The sequence below is a fragment of the Protomyctophum parallelum genome, assembly GCF_964188405.1.
Source record: "Protomyctophum parallelum genome assembly, chromosome: 17".
In the NCBI taxonomy this organism is placed as follows: Eukaryota; Metazoa; Chordata; class Actinopteri; order Myctophiformes; family Myctophidae; genus Protomyctophum; species Protomyctophum parallelum.
Genome location: NC_139719.1, coordinates 17,223,710 through 17,233,250, shown reverse-complemented (window position 1 = coordinate 17,233,250; position 9,541 = coordinate 17,223,710).

Genomic DNA, 9,541 nt, shown 5'->3' with positions numbered 1-9,541 from the left:
ATAAAGTGTAGGACTTTTGTCAGTTTTGTGTTGACTTATGTCCAGCTTAGAGGGTCTGTGTAAATACAATTGAAGACAAAAGTGTGTGAACACAAACATTGAATACAAAAGTGAGGACGCAAATTGTGATTGGCCAGAATGAGTGATATGGTGAAAAGAGCGCCCCTCCCCTTCACACTGTGTGATGTTTGGAGTGGCGCTAACCACTCCAACATACTTACTGCATCTATCATCATCATGATAAAAGGCACCACTCACTTCACACAAGTGTGATTTTCGAGCAGCGCAAGCCGCTCCTATATGTACAGCTGTGTGTGTCTGTATGAGCACAGAATGTGCTCAGCTGATTGGCTGATTGGCACAGAATGTGATGTATGATGATAAGTGTGAATTTTTGCTACTTGTTTGGACTCTTTTTAACACTTAGACTGTGGCCTGGTGGCCACAAGTGGTAAATAAAGTAGCTTGCGCGGGCCGTGAGATTACCAATCAAGTTGTGTTTTTTCTTGCTCCCCGATCCGATTCCGATCATTTGAAAATGACGTGATCGGGCCAGATTATGGATCATGTGATGGTCACGTGGGGTTTATGAGTCTACAGTGGATCTGAAGGTGAAGGTAATAAGGTATAGGGCAGGCTATAATCACGAGAAGTGGAACACATGGTAAGCCCATATGATGCCTCTGTTTTGGAATGTTTAATTTAAACCCCCCCATCTCTCTCTCTCTCTCTCTCTGGCCATTCATTTCTTATCACTGCTGTGGATGTGTTTTATGCCTGCTTCTGGTTAGACCATCAATACATACATAGTCAGATTTATTTATTTATTGGTCCCAGGGGGGAAATTCAGGCGCCATAGACATGCATTTCCTTTTTGTAAGTGTAGACTGTCTGATGTGATTGATATTTATATGTTTGAGAATATCACAATTAACAATAATTATAATAAAAACAATGCATGATTAACCCTGGTGTCCCCATCTGGCGAAAATGGCCCAATTTGTGAAAATTGGTAAGAACGTAGCGAATGATCTTATAATTAAAAGAAATATAGCAAAAATAGCAGATCTACAAGCTCTTGTGAGGTTGTAGATCGTCTATTTTAGCCATATTTCTATGACAAATAGTGAAAATATAGCTGATGAAAAACCTCACAGCGTGTCGCATCGCGATGCATTTATCATATGAAGTATATCGAGCTGAAAATGTCAAATCAAACAATGGGAAGGTGTAGCGCAGAGCATTGACTGTACATCTTCATGTAGGATTAAGGGATGTCTTTCAAGTGAAATTAAGGCACCCAGAGAATTTGGAATTTAGTATATTTCAGGTCGTTAGTACATTTTCAGGGGGAAATTAAAGTAAGCTTAACCCATTTAGGACTGGCGTCGAAATTCTTTTTTTAAATCATTCTGAAAAACGTCATGTTTCCATATCAGTGGTTCTCAATATTTCATGTCAAGGACCCCCAGAATTATCTGTATTTGGCCACCGACCCCCATCTGAAAATATGTTGTTCCAGGGACTCTCCCGGAAGCAACGATTTGAGTAAAACGTTCTCTCTGAAAGAATATATATTCAAAGATTTGTGCCACATTTTCACGATTTTTCAAAAATAGCAGACCTACAAGCTCGTAGCGCGCCACTCGGTGGCTCGCTATGAGCTTGTAGATCTGCTATCTTTCAATAGCTAAATTATAACATAATGTTTAAAACACCAAAAGGGGTTCCCGCTCAAAATGGATTAAATACATTTACGAGTACACTAACGGACCCAAAGGAACAGTAAACATCTTGCCTACTGACCACCAGTACAATTAACAGCTAGAATATATAGTGAACACATGCAGCCATGGTTCTGGCTTTGTCGTCATGTCAGCTTCAACTCGTCCCAACCATTATTCCACCATCTGCTTTTGCGAAAATAAAATGTCAATTAGAAGGCTCACGGTTGAGATAAATGTATACCCGTGTGTGTGTGTGTGTGTGTGTGTGTGTGTGTGTGTGTGTGTGTGTGTGTGTGTGTGTGTGAGTGTGAGTGAGTGAGCGAGCGAGCGAGCGAGTGAGTGAGTGAGTGCGTGCGTTTACACAAATCCTATACAGAAATGGAAAGACAGGAGAAATAATCTAATCTAAATTGATCTGTACATTTTTCTGTACATATTTCTCTTTAAAATTGATGTTTCTTCCGCCACAATCTTGCAGGACGCCACTCGATCACTAGCACATTTGAGGTGACCCGCGTTCTGCTGTCGTCTGTGAAAAGTTCCCGCAAAATTGTGTTACGTTCGACGTCGCGTCGGCCACAATGCATGCCCGGCATCATTCACCTGGAATTATCTACTGTAGTTTCATAAACAAATTAAATGAATAAGGATAGCAGAGGCTCCGTTGTTTTCATTTCACTGACCATAATCATTTCACAGTGAGCTCATCATTTAAATCGTCATTTGATAACAACAATATCATGCCCCGGCACCTGGTGCAGGAAATTAAACTAAATGGTTGGACAGACTGGCATCTGGAAACCTAGTATGAACTGTGAAAATGGGGGTTTCGATAAAATCGGCGACATAGAATGCAATGCCATGTGTTGTTCAAAAAAAATCACACCCGTGTGAACTGAGTGGTGCAACTCCCCTCTCCCCTAACCCCCCCCCTCTCTCTCTCTCATTAGCAGGCAACAGTGCAGCACTGTCTCTCTCTCTCTGTTTCTGGCACAACAGCGCCACTTTTGGCCCTACTGATACTATAGTCACAAACATAGTCACAAAGGTTAACATGCGCGGACCTTGCTGTTCCTTGGAGTGGTTGCAATACTCACTCAATAACAAGAAAAGAGAGAAATGCACATCCCCGAACCCAAATTTGGGCAGGTGCTGAGCGACGAACAGTATACAGAATAAAAATAAATAACCTCCAGTAAGGCCTCTCTCCAGTTTCACATCAGTGCAGGCTGTGCAGCAACACAGATGAATGGCACACGCGTTGCTTTGTGAAAACGGTCCTTTCAAGGACTTTCTCACGGGTGAGTCAGTCATACTGTGCAATAGTAGGCAGACAAAGGCGCACTATTTCAGCGATAACATTAAAGTAAAAGCTATGCTGTGAACTTAAACGGGAGTCAAGGTGGAGAAGTAAATGAAGATCCATAATTTCCATATTATGTCCCATAATTTCCATATATTATGTTTCAAACATTAGAACACCCAAGGAGTATAAAATAAAACAGTGGATCGACATGGCTGACATCTCTAATTATCAAATTATCCAAAGTTAAGCAAATCAAAGAGAATGAAGGCCTGAGGCGGGGGGGGGGGGGGGGGGGGGATTAAACAACTCTCTTGCGGCCAACGTCTTATATACACCACGGCCGTGGAGTTCTTCCAAAAACTCTGAATACGGCTGTCAAGGTTAAAGCTAGCAGTTAACCACTTAAACTCTATTGACCAGACTATAGTCCCCCAGGGTTCTATACTGCTAGGCCTCCTCCTGTTTTAGCTCTATACTTAACATATTCTAGAAAACATTGTCGATCTACGGAGAGTCATGCACTCACTGTACTAGTCAATAGTCATGGTACTGTACATTTCCCCTTAAATACAGAGGTATACTACACTCTGAGGACAATTTCTCTACTGGTATTTTCAGGTGATTTATTTAAGAACATATTGAAGGATGTTCCGATTGTCCCATAGTGACACAATGTCACATTCATTTTTATTTTAATTTTGGTTTATTATTTCCTTTTCTTGTTTGCTATATGGATTTGACACCCTGTAAAATACAAATGTGTCAACTATGTTGGCTAATTATTATTAATATTAGAATTGTCATGGGTCATCAGATATAATCATGTATTCCAACTATGTTGTAGATTTTTATTTGTTGGCTAATTTGTTGTTTGCAAATCATGTTCTATTAATGTTTTTATTGTGATATATATATATATATATATATATATATATATATATATATATATACACACACATTAACCCATTCTGAACGGGAACCCCTTTTGGTGTTTTAACTAAGATTATGTAATACTTCAGCTATTGAAAAATTGTAGGTCTGCTATGTTTGAAAAAAATCATGAAAATGCGTTTTTTTTATTTCAACGTCAGGCCTGAATGGGTTTAGCCCTTCGGGCTTCTTGCCTCCTCCTGGCACTTGTATAGTTTTACAATTTGTGCTAAATAAATAACGCTCATAACGCATCCTGATGCATTATGAGCTTGTATATGTCTGCTATATACTCACTGAATGGTCACCTCAGAACAGGGACGACAAGGTTCATGTGAATGGTCACCTCAGAACAGAGACGGCAGGGTTCATGTGTGTGGTTCTTCCTTCACTTCTTCTGAATATGAATGAGAAGCTTTGGCCTTGGTGACGATCAAATGACAAGCAAATATCGGGAGGATTAAAGGCTTGTCAGTCAATCATGCAGCCAGCCGAAAGGCTAACAACTAAAAAATGCGAGACATTCAAGAGAGCTGAAGAAAGCTCTTTAACAAAGCTGAGGCAGGCAGAGAAGAAAATCAAACAAGCCACAGTATATGCTTTATAGGTGAGAAAATGGTATGCAGTCAAGTGCAACGCTGTGAGTCGTCGTAGTCAACTCGATACACATGACAGAGCATACGGTCCTTTTGCCGAACTCTTTCAGATTCAAATTAAACACTCAGGATTTTGCTCCATGCGCGGGGCATGCTAGGGAGGAGGGTCAGCAACACTCTGCGGGACAGGTCATCTCCACAACAACACCGCCGAGGGCAGAATGAGAGTCATTCGGGCACATTTAAAGAAGACAAAGGAGAATTTCACAGAGGCGAGAAAGGGGGGATATGATGATAAATAAAACCCACACACTCAATATGAACAGCATCTATCTTCCTGTGGCGGGCATGGTACAGCAGAGAGAGAGCAGCGGACAAGATGCTGATGGCGGAGAAATATGTCCACCAAAGAAACAAAGGCCATAGCTGAAGCCAGAAGAAAGATAAATCTAGAGGATAATTAAATAGAGAAATTAACAAACAAAACAAACAAACAATCACTCTCCAGCAAGAGAGAGAGAGAGACCACTTGATTATCAGAGTGGTTACTCTGTTCGAATAGGTTAGAGTTGTCATTCTGAATGCTAAATTAGATTAATGATTATTTTTGCTTGAGAGCCTTGTTTATAGTAGCCAGTGCACTATAGCCAGTATGCGTGAGTGCAAATGAAAATGTAAAAACAAATTAGACTAAATGTTTTTTATGTTTCTCCACACACACACTCCCACTCCCACCAACGAGGGGATCGGAGCAGATAAGCAGAGAAGTTCATCAACCCCCTCTGTTTTCAGCCAGACAGTGAAAACATCTTCATGGGTGGCATAGGGTGGCACAGGGGTGAAAGTACATGCCCCACTAGGGGGTTTTGACTTTTGATTGAATCAACCCGTGGTGCATGCATGTCTGACTTGGCTGAGCATCTATACAAACACAATTTGTCCGTATGTTCAGGGGAGGAAGAAGCCGGAAGGGCGGACTGGGAGGGTGAGCTTTTGTCGCTGCACATATAGGCCTACTCCTTAGCTTAGAGTATATATGAATAGAGACGGCACCCGGAGGAAACCCTGAGGCGAAATGGACATAGTGGCCGAATTTGTCACTGCAGCTCGAGCCCGTTGACTATCATTGCAATGTTCATGTTATTGGGCCCATGACACGTGAACAAATGTTTCATACGTGAACGCGTGCAAACGGCGCAATGATAGTCAACGACCAGCACGTTCATGTTATTGGGGCAATCCATCCCAGAATGCACTCTGTTCCTACCCGGAAGGAGGAGTGAAATCGCCCCATGCACTTTTGAGCAACTTAATGCAAGTGGATGGGAGGAGGAATCTGGTGCCGTCTCTATTCATATATACTCTAAGGCCTACTCCTATGGGCTGGGGCGGTGCCAGTCAGAGGGGGGTGCCAGTCGAACAGGAGGAGTATAGGATGGAAGCGTATAGCCGTACTGGTCTCATAGGGGCTTTTCGCTGGCAGGTGAGTATGATACAGGCAGTGGAAAAAAACTGAAACGAGTGATGAGGAATTAATTGGAAACAACTAAAGTGGAAAAGAAATAATTGGCTCCTCTAAATTTAGAATAAAATAAATGCGTCTTCACTGACGGCACAATCTTTGATTATTGTCATCTCTATCTACACAGTCCTTTTGTCACTCTACCAAGAAGTAAATATCTGCTCTTTCTTCATCTTTTTCCAGCTCAACTCTCCCAATTCTCTTTAGACTCCTGTGTGTGATCATGCTTTGGCTTGCCCCCAACTCCTTTCCTCCGAGCTGGAGCCCATTTCTCTGGGCTCCAGCTCCCCTGTGGTCTACACTCCTCCTCCACGCAACGCAGACAACAGCTCAGACTCCTACCGCCTTTTGTCCTGGCTCCCTTCCAGCAATTATTTGGTTGGTTCCACACTGACGCAGACACAGACTCAGCTCTGACTCCTCTTCATCATCTCTTCCACCTCTCTCTCTCTCTCTCTCTCTCTCTCTCTCTCTCCGCGGAAGTGAGTGAAGTCTCCTCTGGCATCATCAACCACCCACTCAACTCTCGAAAGGTTAGCAGCTGAAACTTACTTACTGGCACTGGCTTTCTCTTTCCCCAACTTGGACTCGTACTGATTGTTACTGCACTTGACTCTTCTCCACTATGTCTTCCCACGACTTCTGGGACTTACACGCCTCAGTGTACAAAGCCTCAATCCTAGCTGTACTGTACCGTTAGACCTCAAGTGTTGTTTGAAAAGCCTGCCTGCACTGAGGATGCCTGCCGGCCGGCTGCCACCAAATGGCATGACGCAGCAGGAACCCGAATAAAAACGTTTCTTTTGGGAATTTGGAAAAGGAATCCACTTGTCCCGTCACTTTCTCTGACTGGGGGTTACTGTAGGTTAGGTTGGAATTTTATTTAAAATGTATAAACTCAAAACACTTGTCCATTATCCGTTTATACATATATCGTCACTGTCAGGTAGGTCCAAAACGGTTCCTTTTTTAAGAAAGAAAACAATTTGCGAGGCTATTTTCACTACTTTTGTGCGACACTCTTGTACAATGAAATAGGAATAGGGCATTCATTTTCCCCTAAAAGCAACACAAAAAGTTGAAATATGATGATAAAAGGCTTCTGCCCGACAGCAACGACATACACATTAATTTAGCTGTCTGCAATACAGCTTCCACAATTAAGAGGTCATGACATCTTTCATTTCAAGAGGAAATGAGAGGAAAAAAAGGAAAATAACTAAATATACATTTATTTGTGTTTATTAGAAACAACACGTTCCAGGATACAGTTCCCCTTGTCTCGTATTCATTTTTCTTAGAATTAATCCATTTTAAATAAAAAAGACAAAACTAGGATCTTTTTGCCAATATCATCACATTATTGCAAAGACGGGGAAAAGGCAGAAAAAGTAGCCTAGTAACAACGCATATTTTCAAACCTCCCTCTTGAAGCCATCTCCATCCATACATTTTTCATCTCATTTAATAGTTTTCTATTTCTTATTTTATTCTTGTATCGATTTACTCTCCCGCTAATAATTGCACAATAACGGCAATAATAATAGTATCTAACAAAGAAATCAATAGAAAACAAACAAGCAAAAGCAAATAGATAATTTTTTAACTTAATTCAATATCTGCAGTTAAATTATTCCACTCCACACTACACTCAATTTCTTTAAAAGAAAATATGACAGCCAGACAGACACCATGCCATTGTCTATTTAGCATGTCTTCATCTTAATTGATACAATATCTTATCAAGTCCACGTCTGAAATGTTTGCAGACCCTTCAGTGCACTATTCACCTGGCAAATACACAATATAGAATATAGTGAAATTGCGACCATACGTCACAGATTATTACTATGCAAACATGCAAAACCTGTAAGTGGATCCGTCCGTCACGCCTCCATATATGGTTGTCAATCCTTCACGCCTCGTGACACATCACGCCACCATATATGGCCATCAGTCCGTCACGCCTCGTGACACACTCCATATGGCTGTCTCCATAATATGAAGATCACGACACTGAGCTCATCAAACCACAGATAGCCATACATGGAGAAGACTGGATCATCACCTAGATCTGCATATATGGAGCCGGCCAGCAATTAACTCTACATCTGACCCAGGGGGGCAGTCAGACAGATATTTTGTGAAGCCTGAAACTCCTGAAAGCCTGTTGTGGCGCTGTCACTGGACCCAAAAAAACCCATAGCCCCATAGAAGTCCATGTATTTGGGCCCAACTTCACCTAGACTGTATTACCTTAATAAACATGGTCATGAATACTTTCTGCTTCCAGTCACTAGTTTAAAGTCTCATGTCATAATATTCTTTTTGGAAAATTATGGTCCCATTTATAAAATAAATGACCATAAAGTTGCGTATGTTCTGAGGGGCGTGGCTACCGTTACAGTCTATGATCGGGAGTCCCCACTCACTCGAGTCAAAATAAAAACCAACGGAGAAGAAGGGGGGAAGTCCCGCCTCGTTGTCTGGGCAGCCAATGGCCAGCTGGGCCCAAACGGAGCCAGCCAATGGCCAGCTGGGCCCAAACGGATCTAGAAAGATGGCGACTTACAGTGCAGGAATAACAGGCTTCATTTTACGTCCATGTTAGACCCGGGGACCGCTTTGTCCATATTTTTTACAGTCTATGATCTGACCTCAAACCTCAAACCCTTAGATCTCCATATATGGAGCTGACCCGTCCTGACATTCCATATGTTGATCCTCTCCCCACCCGTCCTTTCTCTTTGATGTCTCCCTTTTGACTGATACCTGTCCATTCAAACTCTAGACGGGCCCGCCCCAAAGTTATTAGTGCAGCTGCGGTGGCAAAAACTAGAGTTCTCAACAGGCCAGAAAATGAAGGCCCGGCCCTACCTGGGCCCTCATCAAACCCTTTACACTCAAGACACTGACCCCGCTGCCACCCTTAGGTCATCCATCTGACCTGTCCACATGTTGATATGACCTCATCAAACCCTGTACACTCAAGACACGCTCCATATACAGTACTATGGACCCTCCAACTGACTGCCGAGTGTGACCGTGGACCAGGCCTCTTCACGGAGCCTTCACAGAGCCCATCAACAGTGTGACCGTGGACCCGGCCCCCCTCACAGAGACTGCTACCATATTATATTACACCACTACACTATATATATTATCTTAATATTCTTATACTAATTATAATATATTAGATATTATCTGATAACATTGTTTTACTATATTATATTATCTTACACTATTACGTTAATACGTTCATTATTATTGTTAGTGATATACTACTTGTTTTGCCTGTATCTCCTCCCTGTCTCTCGTTCTTTCTATTTCTCTCCCCCAACACGGTCGAGGCAGATGGCCGCCCACCCTAGAGTCGGGTTCTGCTTGATCATTGATGCAGAGTTTTTCGTTACCACTGTCGCAATATTGCTGGCTCTGGGTGGGATCTCTGTCAGTTTGC